Source organism: Phalacrocorax aristotelis, chromosome 2 (assembly GCF_949628215.1).
Source record: "Phalacrocorax aristotelis chromosome 2, bGulAri2.1, whole genome shotgun sequence".
NCBI lineage: Eukaryota > Metazoa > Chordata > Aves > Suliformes > Phalacrocoracidae > Phalacrocorax > Phalacrocorax aristotelis.
This window is the reverse complement of record NC_134277.1, coordinates 147307116-147326044: the sequence shown is the minus strand read 5'-3', so window position 1 is coordinate 147326044 and position 18929 is coordinate 147307116. Positions and strand designations below refer to the sequence as shown.

General features: G+C 42.1%; 1 protein-coding gene across 3 annotated transcripts in view; it reads right to left on the bottom strand.

The window, feature by feature from the left end:
* OXR1 (oxidation resistance 1) overlaps nucleotides 1-14502 on the bottom strand; it is a 296193-nt gene extending 281691 nt beyond the window's left edge. For 2 of the 3 annotated variants that reach the window (XM_075085597.1, XM_075085598.1), the window contains exon 1: nucleotides 14366-14502. The gene's annotated coding sequence lies outside the window, so the exon portion shown is untranslated. The remainder of the gene's footprint in view (nucleotides 1-14365) is intronic. The other variant, XM_075085599.1, reaches the window with a different exon arrangement.
* Between the last annotated feature and the right edge of the window lie 4427 nt (nucleotides 14503-18929).

Sequence of the window (18929 nt, the reverse complement as noted above, 5' to 3'; positions counted from 1 at the left end):
ACTATTCCCTCCAAGAATACTTCACACTGATACTCTGTTATATGAGAGGAATTTTAGATATTGGGAAAAAATTGTTCACAAAAGGCTGACTCTAAATTACCTACTTTCAAACTCTGCGTATAGAAGAGTGACACAATACTTCATCTGATAGTTAAACTGCAATTTAAGAAAAAAATCACAACTGAAACCTTCCCATTCATATTAAACTATAATTTGCAAGTAGTACGTGCAACAGCATTTAAAGAATTTGCAAGAGATCTAGGTCAGATAATTTTTTTTATGAAAGAAAAAAGTTGTAAGAAAATAGATTAATCCACTGAACGTGTTTGACAGAGAGCCAAAGTCACGGACATGCTGAAGACACAGCATATATCAAATAGGACATGAAACACTCCGAAAGTATATGGCCATATCTAAATATACAAAAAAAGACTTCCAAAGAAGTCACTCTTTATTTAGCATACCACTGGTCAAATCGGTCCCACCCCAAAACAAATAACTTCAAAACAAGCTGCACCAGAATACCATTTTGGATTAATACCTTCTCCAGATGGATTTTTCAACTTGATGAAAAACAAGTAGCATGAAATCTTGCAGCCAAAATTACACCCACTGAAGTCTGAACAGGGGAAGAAGCACCGAGGTGAACAGAACACTTATGGCTGCACTAACCACCTTAAATACTTGCTCCTCCTAAAACATTCTTCATCCTAAGCACTTGCAAGGATGTGCTACGATGAATGACGATGACAAATGACTCAAAATACTAACATCAGCCCATTCACTGAAAAACAGACTAGAGAACTCCTCAGGAAATGTGGTTCACAAGGCCAGAGCTGGATTATAAAAAAAAAAAACCCACTACACACACCAAAAACACCTCACCCCACCATCACACTTCCTAATAAAAGCCTGTAAAATCAGTTCAGCATTTATCATGTACATAGAAATTTGTTTCACTCAAAGAGAAAAAGCAGACTGATTTCACAGAGGTACTTTCTTGACCCATAAAACTGATGCCATAAAGTCACTCTCAGGAAGAAATCAAACTATAAAGCCAATTAAAATGCACCACTTCAGTAATGAAACAACATGCAGGTTCACTGTGTCAGATGAGAGATACTGTAGAAAAAATATGAACCACACTGACAAGGAAGTAATTGAGTAAGAACTACCAGCACTTTGAAAAAGGGAGGCATTAAGATTCACATTTAGGAACTCCGGAAATTTAAGAACACAACTGGAGAAATTAAAAATCAGGGTACATTGATTCAAAGACGATCAGCATAAAATGTTGCATCGGAGAAATGCTCAGTGCCTTAGCGTGCTTCTAACATCTACCAATTTTGTGGCCAAACACCTAAGAATGACTCTCTGCTTTTAATTTTCCTATACCATGTACATGAAAAACAAAGAAGTTGCAGAGAGAATTGAGTTGCCTGTACTGCCACTTACAAAACATGAAAACATTGCCATTTTCAAACTTAGAGTGAAAAATTAAGACACAGAGTATTTGCAAAGCTTGATTTTAAGAAAATACGGTCACATGTCAAGTAGCTACTTCTCATTCACGGGTAGAAAGACAAACAGACAAACACCTTCATAGGGCAATTCAAGAGCAGAGGTCTAATTTAGCTATCAGCTAGCTAATACAGCAATTAAACAACGGAGCCTTGAAAGATTAGGCATTGTATATACTGTGCTCTGGCACGCAACTTCATCATGTTTCAACAGTCCTAAACACACACCGCCCTTACTGGCTTCAGTAAAGGTCAAAGTATTTTTGAACTTCCAAAAATCAGTACGAATTTAGCATTGTAGGAAAACCAAGCATAACAATGACTGAATTCAATTCTACTAAGGAATAGCTTCATCCCCAAGACCTAGAACTGCAAAAAAGTATCAGCACAGACACTCTACACTGCTTTGGCCTTAGCAGTGCAAGAGAGTAGACAAAAATATGAATCTTTTACTGTGATATTTCTTTTGTTTTCTGGCCAACTACAGATCTAGGCATAAGACAGGTGCTGGAAGCACTGCACATACTCTTAAGCCATTATATATTGCTTTTATCACTATGGATGCTACCAATACTAGAGTTTTCTTATTCTGAAGACAATTTCTGCCATGATACTTAAATTTTCTTAAAGTCCTAGCTTCTATCTGGTGAAGCGTTAATTCCACTAAAAATTCAAAAGAGAAAGGGTGTTGTGTTTGTTGTTTGTTTTTTTTCAGAAAAGCTTGAAACTACGAGCTCCTACTATTGCTTTCTGAACCTCACTGTATCAATTGCATTTATTGAGAACAATCCTAAAAAACTACTTAGGACTGAAAACAGCGTGGAAACACAGAAGGGACTGAAATAACTTTTTATGGATTCAGAGGCATTTGCGTTATAAAATTGAAGTGCAAGCAGCACTGGATGACATCAAACGGTAATTGAAAAGACAGATCTCAGAGAGAGAAACCTCATGGGAAAACATCATGAAAGTGGCAAGTACTTCAATTTTGATATGGATCTGGGACTGTCTAGGTGTGAGCATTGATAATACCCTAAAATCAACATGAAAGAAGTAGTGAAACATATGGTGCCTGTATTCGAGTCTCCATTTGCAGAGTTTTAAGGGTTATAAATCCTCACATGGGACATTTTAACTACAACACAGACAAACAAAATTGGACCTAATTATGCCTTTGTTAATAAAGTCAATTGTACAGTTAATCTTTTTCTAATTAAAACTTAGAACTGGTTTAACATGTTTCCTCACTTTTTTCCTAAGAAACATGTATTCAGTTGCTTCTTAGTGTTTTAACTCTGTATTTTTTTGCAAGTCATTATTAATATGGAAATGAAAATAATTACATTTCTATATGAAAAACATCAAAAAAGATTATATAGAGAGTTGAATTTAACAAAAATTAAGAAATTACTTAATGACATCAGTTATATCATTATCAAGTGCTGTTTGCTCAAGAGCTACCTGAGCTAAAGTGACACCGGACATCCAGTCCACTGTTTAGAAGTCTGATTGTTAGGTTTACAAGAGCAGAACTGAAATCAGGATTGAACGAAGACATCACTTATTTCCTGCTTGTCCATTTCCACTTTAACAGCAGTCTAAAAATCCTTAATTATTCATTCTGAACTAGGAGAGATCATCTCTTTTTCTTTCACGTTGGTACAAAACCTTTTGACAGATCACTGAATGAACATCAGAAACCTGCCTGCTTTAAGGGGCTATCCTCAGCTGGTTACAACAGGAGGTGACCAGTATGGGAACCCCCTACATCTCATTAGCTGAGGAGGAAAGGAGTTTTTACATACTCTTGGAGTTGCAGGTAGAATTCCAAAGGAGAGTCTACGTGTGCTTGACCCTAAAGCTTAACACCACTGCTCTTTTTTTAGCCAGAGGGGACTTATCTTATTACCCCTCTTAGCTGTGATCTCCACACAGAACCAAAGAACACCATCATCCTGAAGGTACAGGCAGCACACAGGAAACAGGCAATTGAGACACTCTTGTGCCTCTCAAATGCCTAACAGGACTCTGTGGCTACAGTCTGGCTTTGGGCATCCCCTTAACGTAAAAACCATACTGCTTTCTGTCTCTTAATTCAGGTGAAATGGATACGGTGTAATAATTAACCCCAGAGCTACTTTTTTTAAAAACCCATGCTGCGTTGTTGAACTACAGTTAAAGTCACTTGATTTTCTGCCTGGCAGAATGCACACATTAGGTTTTTTACCATCATCTGATGAATAATTCAAGCTATCTATATTTGTGCATAAATAGGTTCCTCTATTCTGTTTCAGGTATTACAATCACAACCATTACAAGTAGCTTCCACATAATCTCAGACTGTCTGCATTAGGTGTTTTTTCCAGCAATATTCAACTGTGGCACCTGCAAAACAACTCAGGGCATAAGAGAAGAGAGAGTGACAGAGCATGTTCTTACCAAAATGACAACTTCACCACTATCCCAACAGAATATACGAGGGCACAAATTGCCTTTAGCACACTGTGAAAGCAAGTGCATATGGAGATGCTCAAGAACAACAGAGCCCTCTGACAGAAACAGAACACTGTCACATAATTGAAATAAAATTTCAGCACTTGTCAGAGGTTTATACAATGTCAATGCAGACTTACGAATTCTCCATTCATACAGAAAACTCACTACCACTACTACCGCCTCCTAAGAGATGCAGTTCCCCACACCGATGTAATTACAACAGCTTCTGAGTCACAGAGGAAAATCTGGCCCACGCTGATACATTATGCAGAGCACCTACAAAAATGACTGCACTGATAGCATTAAGTAAGAACTATGACCACGGAATTGGAAATGTTATTGTCTCCATGATACTAAATTTATCCTTCATATAATAAATATAGGGAAGTGAAAAAAAAATAGCATCTTAAAAAGATAATGAGCAATTCAGCAACAAAATATTCTACTGTCTACTCATTATTTTTATTCAGGTCACTCAGTATATAAGCCAATACCAACCAAAAGATCTGGACTATGAACTGGAATGTTTCAAGGTCATTCTTTTCCAAACACAAACAGGATTTTAGCAGGAATTAAATTAATTGGAAGAGCATGAAGGGGTTTTTTTGCTCTGTTCCTGTAATCTGTTTATTCTACTGGCAAGCACAGTAGAGCTACTTGAAATCTGCAAAACAAAGGAGTAACACAAAATACTATTGTGTAAAAACTTAATTTATGCAAGTTATTTTCCTCCCTGCATCTGGCTTGACTCCCTGCAGAAGAACAAAGATGAAATATTTGTTCCTACCTATCCTGCAATCACATATTCAAGGATCTGTATCACAGCGCCTGTGTCCTCTCCCTGCTCCACCCACAGCAGTACATTTTCACCCATTCCACAATGTGGAGAACAGCATTTAGGGACCAGCCACGTGTAAAAAATATCATAAAATCAGTGGTGCTGCACCAGAAAAAGTCTGATGTGCTTTTAAAACTAATTAAGAAAAAAAAAAAAAAACCAGATTCACTCCCTTGGTAGCGTGCATGTCCAGTCCATTGCACCTTAGTTCCACATTACCAATTAGCCAGAAGGCAGAGGGCAAAAAAATATATATGGATTTAATTTTACTAAATATAAATATACGCATGTAATGCTTGCTTCCCTATTGATGAACAGAAGGTAGGAATATTCTTCACAAATGGCTCAAAGCCTTTAGCAATGCACTATCTGACCCTTCACTAGCACATGGGAAGAACCTGTCTTTTACCACCTGTTGATCTGTGGAGCTGATTAAAAGAAAGTTATCCAGCATCTTCCACATGTTAAAGTAAAATCAGTCAGTCAAAGTCTGTCTCCCATGGCTCTGTTCTAGACTCTAGACCCTGCTGAAGTAGCTCATTTACGGGAGGGTTGAATTTCTTTGTTTCAACACGGAAATGCTGATGTTCTGTACAGTTTTATTGGGTTTAGGTCATAAATTCAGAGTAAAGACTTCTAACATTAACATCTGTTAGTAGGAAAGGATCAGAACCAGAACTTCCAAACACAGATAACTCATGCAAGGAGGAAAAAGTCCACAAGCTTAGGCATGAATTTCAATGTAGTAGTACTCTGTAACAGACTGAGCCTGTAATCACCTCTCCCAAGCTCTATTAACTGAATACCTTAATTTAAACTTGGAATTAAATGTTGTCCCCGTGGCTCACCTTTAACCAACCATACTCAAGTCGTGTTTTACATGACTGGGATCACAGATTACTACAATTTTTAAAGCATCCTCCTAGTGGTCTCACATAAACTACTTTTTTGCATCAGCATTTTTTTACAAAAAAAGCGTAAAAATCAGTGTGACCTATTAGCAATACTGAAACTGTACCTATAATGTCTAAAGATTTAAGAAAGCATGCAGTGGCAGGCTAAATGATTTAGTTGGGGGGGGGGCAAATTAAGTTTTGAGCCAAACGGTCGCTTCAGATCCTTTGTTGGGATTCATCACTGGGAGTCAGGGACTCTTACAAATCTATAAGCCCATTATTGCACGTTATAAATGCAAATACTCACTTGCACAGGGTCAAACTTTTTGTTCATGCAAAGCGATGTATTTATTTTACAGATCCATAAAAGTATCCTCAACATCAAGAGCCTAGTTGAGACAATATCAAAACAATGTAACAAAAGATTACAGTTAAAAGAAAAAAAGAACAGGGACTTTATCTAAATGTCACATGCTAAGGAAGGATCAATACAATATGACAGTAGTCTTGTCTTAGCTGTCATGATCTATCAGCCAAACGAAGATGACTTTCTTGTGTTCCTCCTAAGTGCTCTTGCACAGCTCAATAGCTGTGAGTTTGAAAAAGCATCTCAGAGGGTTATAGTCTGAAGTCCTTCTGGAACAATATTGCATTTCTAGCCAAAGATCGAGAAGTGGATGGTTAGTTTGGTTTCTTTGGAGAAAGTACTATCATCTTATCTTTATTTACCTGCTACAAAGGTATGGTTAACAATGCACCAAGGACAGACTGGAAGATGTAATAAGACTGTCATTCAAGTTAATCAGTTACATGTATCTTAAGGATAAACAACTCTGCAGGCTTCAGACCTGCTGCAGCTCAGAGACGGTCATAATCATTAGTTTTTCACAACTCAATTTCTATTAAATGGAATAGGAATCTTCCTAAACAAGGACCCATGACAAAACACTCATGGTTTAAATTGCAACGCTCCAGAACTCCAAACAAACTTGAGTAATTTAATCCTGTCATGGAAACTGAATGCTTGATGGATTGAAATTTGTGTGGTGCCACTGTGTAAGCACTGCGGTATAAAATGTCAGGTACAAGCATCTGGAAAACTACAAGCTGCTTATACCAGCTTCACTGCTTCATACTATCTCAGTCTGTATTTCGGCACAATGTATATTTATTTACGCACCAAAAAGCCGTTATTTTCACTTTTTTCCCAGATTATTCTTTAAAATCCTTCTAATAATCATGCACTTACTTGAAGTGACTTAACTCATATGCACTAAAGCACATCAGTGACTGCTTTTGCCCTCACACAGGTATAAATCTGGCTCATTCTGGCAAACATGAATTAATTCACCTTGAAAATATTTACACACCTTTGGAAAAAAGAGATACTGTGCTTGTTATAGGAAGTTATTTAAAGCCAACTTCTATTACCTAAAGATCTACTGGTTTACGTAGAGATGTATATTTAGAAAACTAAATCCAGAAAAGCAACCTACAACATGACTGGGTATTACAAGAATGTGGAATAAATAAAGGAAATTAAAAAGATATTTTTTTAACTTTTATTCTTGCTGTCTGAGTGAATGCAAGAAGAGGAAGAGAGACGGGTACTTTTGCCATAGTGAGCTGTAATTAAAATAACTGGGAAGGAGAATTAGAAAGCAGAAAGCAATTAGCAGTTATTTTAAGAATTTAGAAGAGATGACGGGGAGCCTTTGCATATTTCAGAGACGGAACAATTTCCTCCCTATCAATGCCAACTTTCAGATTTCCTCAAGACTTCACTTATTTCAGCTGAAGAAAGCCCTGCGGGTTCCAGCCTGGGGAACATATGAGACCACTAAGGAGGTCACACGGGATGGCATGTTGTTCTTCCTTTCGGGAATTCATTGCTGCTGCCCACTGTCACATGATAGAATCACAGAATAGTTTGGGTTGGAAGGGACCTTTAGAGGTCATCCAGTCCAACCCCCCTCCAGTGAGCAGGGACATCTTCAACTAGATCAGGTTGCTCAGAGCCCCGTCCAACATGACCTTGAATGTTTCCAGGGATGGGGCATCTACCAACTGTCTGGGCAACCAGCGCCAGTGTTTCACCACCCTCACCGTAAAAAATGTCTTCCTTATAAATAGTTTAAATCTACCCTCTTTTGTTCAAAACCATTACCCCTTGTCATATTGCAAGAGGCCACGGCTAAAAAGTTTGTCCCCACCTTTCCTATACGCCCCCTTCAAGAATAGAAAGGCCACAATAAGGTCTCCCCGCAGCCTTCTCTTCTCCAGGCTGAACAACACCAATTGTCTCAATCCATCCTCACAGGAGAGGTGCTCCAGCCCTCTAATAATTTTTGTGTCCTTCCTCTGGACCCACTCCAACAGGTCCATGTCCTTCCTGTGCTGAGGGCTCCAGAGCTGGATGCAGCACTCCAGGTGGGGTCTCACCAGAGCGGAGTAGAGGGGCAGAATCAGCTCCGCCCAGCCTGCTGGCCACACTTCTTATGATGCAGCCCAGGATACAGTTGGGCCTTCTGGGCTGGGAGCACACATTGTCGGCTCATGTCCAACTTTTCACCTACCAGTATCCCCAAGTCTTTCTCCACAGAGCTGCTCTCAACCTCTGCATCCCCCAGCCTGTAGTGGTAGTGGGGGCTGCCCCAACCCAGGTGCAGGACCTTGCACTTGGCCTCGTTGAATCTCATGATGTTCACATTGGCCCACTTCTCGAGCTTGTCCAGGTCCCTCTGGATGGCATCCCATCCCTCAGGTGTGTCAGCCACACCACTCAGCTTGGCATCATCTGCAAACTTGCTGAAGGTGCACTCGACTCCACTGTCTATGTCATTGATGAAGATAACTTACAAAACCTTTGCCTTTGGGTATAGCCGAGAAACAAAAGTTTCTAGAAGTGGCTGAGGGTATAAAAAGTGATTGGAAAAAGCAGTAACAAGTTTACGTTCCACCTGTGCTACAGTTTTAGGACGTTTCTTACATAGGACCCTGAAAACTGGGGAAAACAGAAGGTAGAAGAATTTGGGGAATACACAATATGGGGAAGTAAGAGTATTTCTTCTGGGTATTTCTCAATACAACTGTATATTTGCAATACCTCCCCTTTAAAGCTTCAACGAGCTGACGTCTAGGTACAAGCTTTGCTCAAAACTTACTGCAACACTGGCTAAGAAGAACATTAGGAGACGGTGACAGAACCATAGTGAAACAATTTGGTGTCCACTGTGCCACGTTCCTGTGCCAAACTAGATATGCAGATAGTCTCCGATTACATTTCACCACTGCATCACCCTCCTTCCACCCATGCAGCTTCTCCACCTGGGCAACTCCACCTGCTGCCACCATCACTAGTTTCACCCGTTTTGAAGACCTTTGTTGGTGCTGTTGGATATAATGTACGTACATATTGGTCTTCCGGCAGACAAGTAACATAATTTTGATGCATAAAGATGCATTTCCTTCACAGCATGTATGGAAAAGTATCACCCTCACCAAAACTAAGACAACTAGTATCTTGCTTCTGTGGGACTTGCTCCTGTCTGTATTTACTCTCCAGTCTTAATATGTAGCAACTGTTACGAGGACTGTTACACAGATCTCTTTTCCCATGGTCACATCATCGCTACAAGGAGCTTTTCTCCCCTTGGAAAGCATCCTAACTCAGAAGGCTGATTGCAGTTTCATGAGGATTTCAGTAGGTACCAACACCTCTCATACTACGGCTGCTGTTTTCACAAAGTTAAGAACCACAGGTCACCAAGTGTCTAAGCAATATTCTCAAGAAGGATGCGTAAACAGCTTTATACAGTTTTCAGCTATGTGTTTACATAGCACTTCTTTCCACCAAGACTGCTTCAACGCTCAGAGAACAGGAAGGACACTGTTTACTGAGTAAGCAGTTAAGGTATCCAGTGTCTCGTCTGATCAGAGTTGTTCAGTCCATGGCTTTATGGTACTCTACTTAAGCTCCACTAGGATGCTAGAAGTATCCATTTCCTCAAGAGCCTCTCCAAGGTGATCATCACCACAGTATTAGAGTATTTAGCCAACATTAATGAACTTATCTTCTCACATCATGCTATGTTGTGCAACTAGCATTGTCTTCATTTTACAGATCCAAACTTTAAGTGCAAAGCCTGAAATTAAATGGAAAAGTCCTCTTTTACTTTGGGTATCCATGCAGCTTCGGCTAATATTTTAAGTCCCACAAGGGTCAGAAATACAAAGTTACAACAATAAACAAGAGAAAGAGGTAAGATGTTGCGAGGGGGTAGAACAATGAGGTAAAATAACTTTAACAACAGGCTTGCCTGAATTACAACAGGACAGCAAGAATTAGAAGCTTTGGATTCCTTCTGGACTCTGTAAAGCCCTCACAAGACACAGACTCTACTAATTGCACACCTTCCCTGTTGTCCAGTACCTTTCTCATCTTCCCTCAACCCCACCCCATCACCACCCTCTGACAACATCATCCAACCAACACTAAGATTTTGTCCAGGCAGCTCATCCAAGCCCTAATCTGGCTCAAAGCCAAGACCCTCCTCTCTCATGGTCCCCAGCTCTGAGGACAGCTCTTTTTGCTTCAGCATTTTAGTCACGATGCTTGGTCATATGGGTCACCTGAACTCCAGGCACATCCCAGTGCCACAGTGCCTTAAGGACATTAAGAACACAAACAACACACCAAGACTTCACTTTTTTTCAGTCACCACCACCATCATGGACAAGAGCTGGAGAAAAGAGCAAATGCAGGGTAAGTCCTGCTTGACACGGTCTTCTTAGATGTGAGTACACACACTCAGCTGAAAGAAAGTTGTGCCCTCTGGGACTCCTGAACACAGGGATGCTTTCAGTGGAAAGCCAGGCCTGGAGCTGGATCCTCAGATGCAATACAGCACAGCGACTCTGCTACTGCTTTACACCCAGCACTTCAGGTAGTCTGAGGATAAAGTAAGCACAAGGTTACACTGGGGAAGTACATAAAGCAGCTATTATGGCAAGGAGGGACACCCAAGAAAAATCTTACATTCAGAGCCTCAAATTTGATAATCTGTATTAAAAGCTTAAATTGAAGATAAACATAAAACACACTTTTTAATTCTGAAAAAACAGCTGATTGCATGTAGCCCTCTAAAACAAGTAAATACTCACACGCTCCACTGTAGAGATCTTACAGTGGGGATACACAACATACAGGAAAACACTGGGAAGTAATAAATAGAAAAATCGATTAATCAGTGAAGCCGTAATAAGTGTTAGTTCCACTTCAAAACTTCCCTTATAATTCCTTACACATAGCTACGTCACTGTTTCTGTTCTAGAGGTGTCTAAGTCATTCACTGCTTCCAGTAAAACTTCTCAGTGGAACATAAACTCAGGTTATATGCTTTCAGGTGAGGTAGACCTTAGTGAAAAAAATTAAGGAGAAAAAAAAAAGGAGGTATGACAGTTTGCATATGGAAAAGAGTTTCACAGTCAAGTGTTCCACATGTACCAGCTAATTCTTGCTATCAACATCCTTTCTGGCATATGGAAAATGCATGCAAAAAACCCCATAATTTATTTTTGCACGGTGAAATAGTAAGGGCAACAGAAGGTATGAGTGGGACTTCTATCAGTGGTTTACGTTCACACTTAAAATTAGTGTAATTTTTCAAAAAATATTCAAGCAGAAAGTACCACGAGGGGCTTGAGGGTTCATCTAGACATGAGATTGACTCCTCTATTTTCTTTTTGCTGGATCCAGTTGTTTTCAGGGTTGGACTGATAAATCTAAGCTGATTTATATATTTCTGGTAAGCTTTTATGACCCTTTTGTTCCTTAGGATGGGGGTCCTGTTCTCCCCCCACCCCCCCAGGACTGGTGAAGTAACAAAGTACTTACTGAGTAATAGTTAATCAATGTTGGAAGCCTGACTGGTTGATTTGAAAAGCAGAGTTAAACTTAAAACTTGAAGGAATAAGTGGATTCCCCCAGCACAACCATGAACATTATAAAACCAGAGGGACATGTGCAATAAATTCCCATACAATAGAAACTGGCGGACCCTTTTGAGTAAATTATTGATTGAATTCACAAGAATTAGCTGGTCCATGTGGCACACCTCCCATATGTGTTTCAATAATATGCCTAATTTAATATTTTTGTCATAGTAACTTAAGAAACAACAGCAGCTCACTAAAGGGTAAATAACAAATAACTTGCCGCAGCACATCAACAAAAACAAATGCTAAGAAGTCCTTCTTGCAAATTAACAGCTGATAGGTAATTCTGACAATCCTAGACTACTGCCTTCAGCTATCAACCTTAGAGAATAATCACTTCCCTATGCATATTTCCTAGGGTATTATTACTGCTTTTCTTTTTTTTTTTTTTTTTTCAATTAAAGTAATATTGAAAAAAAAAAGTATTTCTACATCTCTTTCCATAGTTCTGTTATTCCCCAAAGTCGTAGAAGGAGGAGTATATATGATTTCGTATAATACAAGATGACACACTTTATTAAAAAAGAAAAAATGGAAGATATTTCCTTAGATTAAGCGAATAATGGAGAGAGTTTTCAAAGGAAGACATGCAAGGAGAAAGATGATGAGCGTTACTTTTTTCTGCCTGAAGGGAAAAATAAGTATGTGTAAGTGCTGCAGCTGCTAACGAGAGATTCCCAAACAATTAATGTGTAACCCCACTGCCACTCAAATAATTTTTCTCATTTCTAGTAGCTGGGCTCAAACCTGGACAACAAAAGAAGAATCAACCAAGACTCTACAGGAATTATACCACAGCATATATTCTAAGGATATGCTTATACGCTCTATCTGCATATACTCTGACTACCAAAGAATGCTTATCTGGTTAGGATGCTGAAATATTTCTATTAATCTGTATGAGCTCTTGAACTATAATGAGAAGTATTAGAATGTTGTAACAGTAAAATGCAACACAAATGCTACCTACTAAACAAATTATTACTCCAACAGCATAAGGAAAGGCATTTTCAACACTCACATTTCGAAGGCTTCTGATATTTTGAACAATATTTTGAAATACCTGGTATTATTTCAGCTCAAATCTAATTATAGGAGAAAAATGGCACGCTTCCACGCACAAAAATTTCCCTCCTTATTTTTCACTATATCATCAGCATAGGTAATACAAGCCATTCTTTCCTGCTGCATTCTCTCGTGGTCTGTGCAGCAGGCAAAAGGCATCTACTCAAGAATTCATTTTTCCCCATTATTTTATGTTCATAAAAACAGAGCTATCAGGACGGCAGCTTATTCACGCACAAGTCAGATCCCAATCGCACGCACTGACTGGCTCTCACAAACCCACAGATCGATTGCTAATGTTCGGAGGGGTAGTTTCATTTGGGAGAGGGGAATAGTTGCAGAGCTACGGAAACAATCACACAGCAGCCTTCCTGTCTCCACTGCAATAACAGTGATTAACAGAATCAAGAATATACACAGTAGGGATGGCAAGTCTTTAACTACTTTAAAATACGTCTAAATTTTGACGAGGCTCGACATGCAGACATTTAAGCTCATATGAATATTCATCTCTGTGAGTATGCAACAAATCTAAGTCAATTTGCAAAGATAATCACGCCTGTAAAAGCATCAAAAGTCAGGTCATTAAACTGAGAATAGCTACCGGAAAATTAAGGCAGGATCGTCTCCTGTCTGAATTAAGACAGGTCCACCGAGAGCACCTTACTGGCCCTCGCTTAGGCCAATTTTTTCACCACTGATGTGCTAAGCAGCAGAATCTTTCATAAGTGCTGTTCAGTTTCACAGAAAGCTCCTCAAATTCCCCTTCCCCTATTATTTAATAATTTAAATTAGATGGCTATCTTAACACAACTTCGCGAACAGCAACGAGCCGCTTCTGAATAGGGAAGCAGTTTCCAAAACCTTTCCTCATTTCAGAGCACAGGAAAAGACATTAACTAAATCATGCCGCTTTCAGCATCACGAGAGGAACTTTACATTCCCTAATATCGGTAACAAACAGTATCTGAACTGACTTTATGCGTGAAAGGAACAGCAGTAGCATAAGCATTTTTAAAGTTAATAACAAAACCCCATTTTCAGAGGAAAAAAGCCTCGGGGCACAGTTTGGCGTTTGTTTGCCCCTGGCAGGCAAGGTCAAGCACCGGACCCCCGCCAAACCAAAAGAACACCCGGAACGAATTGTCAGGCGCGGGAGCGAAAACGCGTGTCGTTACAGTTTCTCTCAGCAAACACTTTCTACGGCACCATCTGTTAAATCAGAAACTCCTCTGATCGCCACAGCCTCGCTAATTCCGATGATGCGCTCGCCGGCCGCGCCGCTACTTGCTCGCTATTTTCGTACCGCGCCCGCTCGGCGCGGCGGGCGCAGCAGCCTCCCGCGTCTCGCTGCGGGGCTCGGACCGCTCCGCTCCGTCCCGGCCCGTCCCCGCGGGCGGCGGGGGCAGCGTGGCCGAGCCGCGCCGCCAGGCCGCGGCCCGCGCCCCGCGCCCGAGGCTGCGGGACCCCGCAACGCGGTGCGAGCCGCTGCCGCTGCCCCGGGCCGCCCCCCGCCCCGCCACCCCGCTCCCCGCACCCGCGGACAAACTTACTTGCGGCGGCGGCACGCGCCTCCCTCACGCGGGCCCCAGCCGCGCGCCCCCCTTCCCGCCCTGCGAGCGCGGCGCGCGAGCGCAGCCCCGGCGCGGCGGCCGCTGCCAGGCGCTTTCGGACATGCTCAGTCCCCCCGCCACCGCCGCGCGGAACCTACCACCGCGGGGGGGGGGGGGGGGGGGGGGAGACGGGGGGAGCGAGGAGAAATAGGGGGCAGAGCTGGATGCTACCAAGAGGATGAGCTAAAAATAGGGGCCGCAGAAAAAGAACAGCTGGAGCTTAAAGGGACATAGGCGGCCTCGCTCCCCGCAGCCCCGGGCGGGGGATGACCGCCCGCCGCGCGGGTCCTCCCCGCCGTGTCAGAGGAGAGCCGCCGACACCGGGGCGATGCCCGCGCTGCCCGCGCCCGGCTCCTCTGTGCGCCTTTGCGGCGGGAGCCCTGCGGTGTGCCCGTCTGCGGCTGCTCCCGCCGGAGCCAGCCGGGGGTACGGCGCGGCTCCGGGGGGGCTCCGGGAGCTCCTCATGGGGCGGCGGACGCGCTCTGCGCGCCCCTCACCCCAGCGCCGGGCCGGGCAATTTACCTCAGGGACGGGCATCGCCCCCGCCACCCCCCTGTGAAGCGGCAGCTTCAGAAATCAGGTCTAGAAAGTGTGGGAGAGGATGCCGAGCGGCGCTTTCACGCAGTGTTTCTGAGGAGACATCTCCATCCCGCTCTCCAGGTGTTCGCTTTTGTGGACGAGGCGTGGGGAGAGGCACACCTTTGCTAGCTCCCCGGGTAAAGCCCAGAGCAGTCAAATGAGAATGTGGCGGGCCCAAGGCAAAGAGCTGGCAGAACAGCCCCCTAAATAGGATTTTCTAGGCTGGAAGATCTACGTGGCAAGAGAAATGACGTGATCATACCCTCCTTTCACAGACACTACCGTGTTTCAAACCTGAGAGCGTTAGATAATCGTTAGAAATTAAAAGCCCCCAAAGTATTTGGGAATGGGAGTTTCTGATGCATTTTTTAAGCCATGGCTTACCATTCCCTGCGTTCCTAAAAGACCGGTAAGAATAAACATGTCAACACTGCATTGTTTTAGATTTATAAACATAGTATAAAGCCTAAAATTATATTAACCCAGCAGGAGGTCAGAGTTTTTGCTGAATTGTGCTTTTACAGAAACAGAAAATTGCTGCTGCACAAAAAACACCTTTACAGTATGAATACTAAATAAGTTCTCACTCAGAAAAGAAGATTGGACAACATCTGCATAGTGATAACTTGCTACTCTGGTGACATAATGTACAATAGTATGTCCAGTCAAAATTACCATGTTTAAAGAGTTTCATTCATTTCACTAGACACGAGAGGAGAGCACTGAAGTTCATCTTAATCTGAACTCTAACACAGCCTTCAGCAAAAACTACTGCAGGAAAAAAAGCTCAGTTACATGTAGGTGAGTATAATCAGGAAAGGAAACGTTACTTGTCAGAAATGTCAAATAAAGTGAGAGCAAGGAAGCAATTTTCCTCACAGACTGACATACAACGGGATAGATTATTAGACAAGAATATGTAGGCAACTCTGCTGCAGTACTTTAAGAAGCAAAAGATGATGTCACGAAGATTATAGTATTGGAAATTGAATGATTCATGTTCGCTAATTGTCTCCTCACTCTGTGTTCTTGGTAAGCCATGAGGTATGCCATAGTCCACACCTAACAGCAGCCTTCACACTATATATTATAAAGAGTTGTAAGCTATGCAGCTTGCATAACTGTACAAAGTGATGAAAAAAAATATAAATTATGAAATTCTTTCACCTGGAGCTATTGATCTTGAGATAGACAGCAGGGGAAATAGAAAAGGCAGTTTTCTGAGTGCAGCCTCAGACTTGGGATAACAGAGGGCTAATGTATTTCTGGCTGCAGCTGGAACTGTAGGCAGCCTCTGGAGAATTTCCTAGAACAGTTTGCACCTTCAGCATACAGCTCTGGTTAGATCAGGAGACCGAAAGATGTCCTGGGTCTCAGGAGGGTAGCTTCCAATGGGGACTCTTGCTGTCTAGGGAGTGCAGAAGACAGTCCGTCATGAGAACAAATGTCTCTGTTAAAATAATGGTGAAGAAAACATGTATTTTTTTGAGGTCTGCATTATCATTCTCTTCAGGGACAGCTATATTATCATTCTCACGTCTGTCTTTGTTTATGAGGAATTCCTTCAGAACTTGTCTAATATAGCTGTTTTTACAAGGAGAGATAAACATATATGGATCTTTCTTACCCAAGCCGTGCTGTTGGAAATTGCATAAAATTATATCAATTTTTGCCTAAGATAACAAGTTCTTATAATTCCAGCATTCAAAAGACACCATCATCACCCAGATGCAAATTACCAGACCGGACATTAGCAAGTCAGCAGTGGCAGCACCTGCTGTGCCAAACAGTGAACCACGAATTACTTAGAGGCAGACACCCATCCGAACCTGGATGCTGTTCCTTTCTCCTTCCAGTTTTGCTCAGCAGAAATATCCATAGAGTTGCTTTTCACTCCTGCACAGCATCAAAGATTTAAATATCTCCTGTGCTGCTCTGCCCCTATCAGACGACAGAAGAGGAACAATTCCTCAGCATGCAGAAGACGTGCAGCTTTGGTCTCTGTGAACAGCACAGCACTTTTTCCCAATCTCTTTTCGTGTTACTTGGGAAGGCTCTAGTAAAATCTTTCTTTTTCAGACATATCTCCTATGATTCCACATTGCTGATGATGTGAGGCTGTGACATACCAGCGACTGGCTCTGGCTCTCAGACTTTCACTTTGGTCCTCTCAGTTTTCTCCTCTCATTGTTATTCTCACTTTGCTCCCTGGTAGCAGTGTTCAGATTCTCTCTTCTCTACCCTCTCCATGTGTAACTCAAATCTACGTTCCAGCACCGTTACCTTTCAAGTTCACCGCCCCAGTGAACCCTTTGAAGTGCAGGCAAGTCTATAATCTTCCTGTGTGGTAGGTAGACCGTGCCTTTTTTTTTTTAATTGCTTACAGGACAAAACTAATTTTCAAGGGGTATAACTTGGAAGTTTTAGTAAGATGTAAATAAAAGGTAAAGGTTGTTTCCTCGTGGGTTACAATCCTTTACGTGACCATTTCTCGTACGTCCTTTTAAACTAAACACTACAGGGAGAGGGCACCAAACCAAAGTTCATATTATTAGGAGACCAGAGAGACGTGCTCAGAGAGAATCCAGCCATCGGGCTGGGGCCCAAATGGCGGATGCTCTTCAGAGCAGCAGAAAGGCTGGCATGACTGTGTGGGTCCCACTGTGCACAAGGGAAGAGGAACAATTTTCCTAGAAGATACCATCCAAATCACTGCTTTTGGGTTGCAGTTTAGAAGCACAAAATAAAACCAGATGACTGGTGCTTCATAGTGTATGGAGAGACACCCTAATTTTTACTCAACACCATCTCAGGCTCTAAGCAAACATATCTTTTTTTTTTTCCCTCTCCCCACCATTGGTTTACATTGCCCCTGAAATTAAACTACTTCAGAAACAATTGTGAGAGAACGCTGAGGAAAATTAGCCCAGCCAGAAACCTGAAAAGATTAGGAGAAAAATAAGTAGTGTCTGAAATACTGATTAAAAATGTATGTCAGATTATTATGATGTACCTGTATCATAATTTTCAAAACCCGCACCCAAATAATTCCAAAGTTTAAGAAAATGTTCAAGACGTTGTGGGGGACAGAGGGCATAAACCCACTGAATTTTAAGAAAAATCAGGGAACTAAAATAGAAAACAAGTGCAAGGAGGGTGGTTTGAGTGGAGGAAATGGAGCATGTAAGGGCTGTCTGCTGCAGAGGTGGGTGTGGAGCAGGGACTGGGAGTGGACCAGCTCCCACAGAACCCCAGCAGGCTGGAAGTGGGGACACCCCAAGAGAGGGATCACCTTGGGATGCTGGTATTGGGGTGTAAAGCAGGGATCGCTGGCGCATGGGAGCAGGAATGCAGGGCACATAAAGCTCCCTGCTGTCGAGACTGCCTTTGGAGGGAACAGGAATGGAGGGCAAAGGAAGTTTTTGTTAGAACAGAAGAAGACATAGCAGATTGAGAAAGGTGGGATTCCTTTAGGGAATAACTGGTACTATTACGCAGATTCCCTGAAGTGAAGGGGAAAGAGAAGAAGGCACAAGGCATATGGTAATAAAATTACATAAAATAATCTAAATTGCGCTTACATAAAGCTGAACTCAAAGTTGGCAGCTTCAACTCAGTAAAGAGCTCGTGGAGTCATCGGTGACCATCCTCAGAAGTTCTCTGGCCGATGTGCAGCGGTAGCCAAAAAAGCCACTGAAGCATTGGGCTTCACCAGGGCACAGGTAGCACTTGCTGCTCTCTGCAACCCTGAAAGACAGAGCTGGAAAAGATACAGAGACAGGCAACTGTCGCGAGCAAGCAACTGCCTTGTGAGGGGAGAATGAAAAACTGGAACTCTTCCACATGGCGAAGAGAAGCACGAGAAACATGGCTGAGGTCTGCAAAATCGTGAAAGCAGTAGGTAAGACAAAAATGGATGAGAATG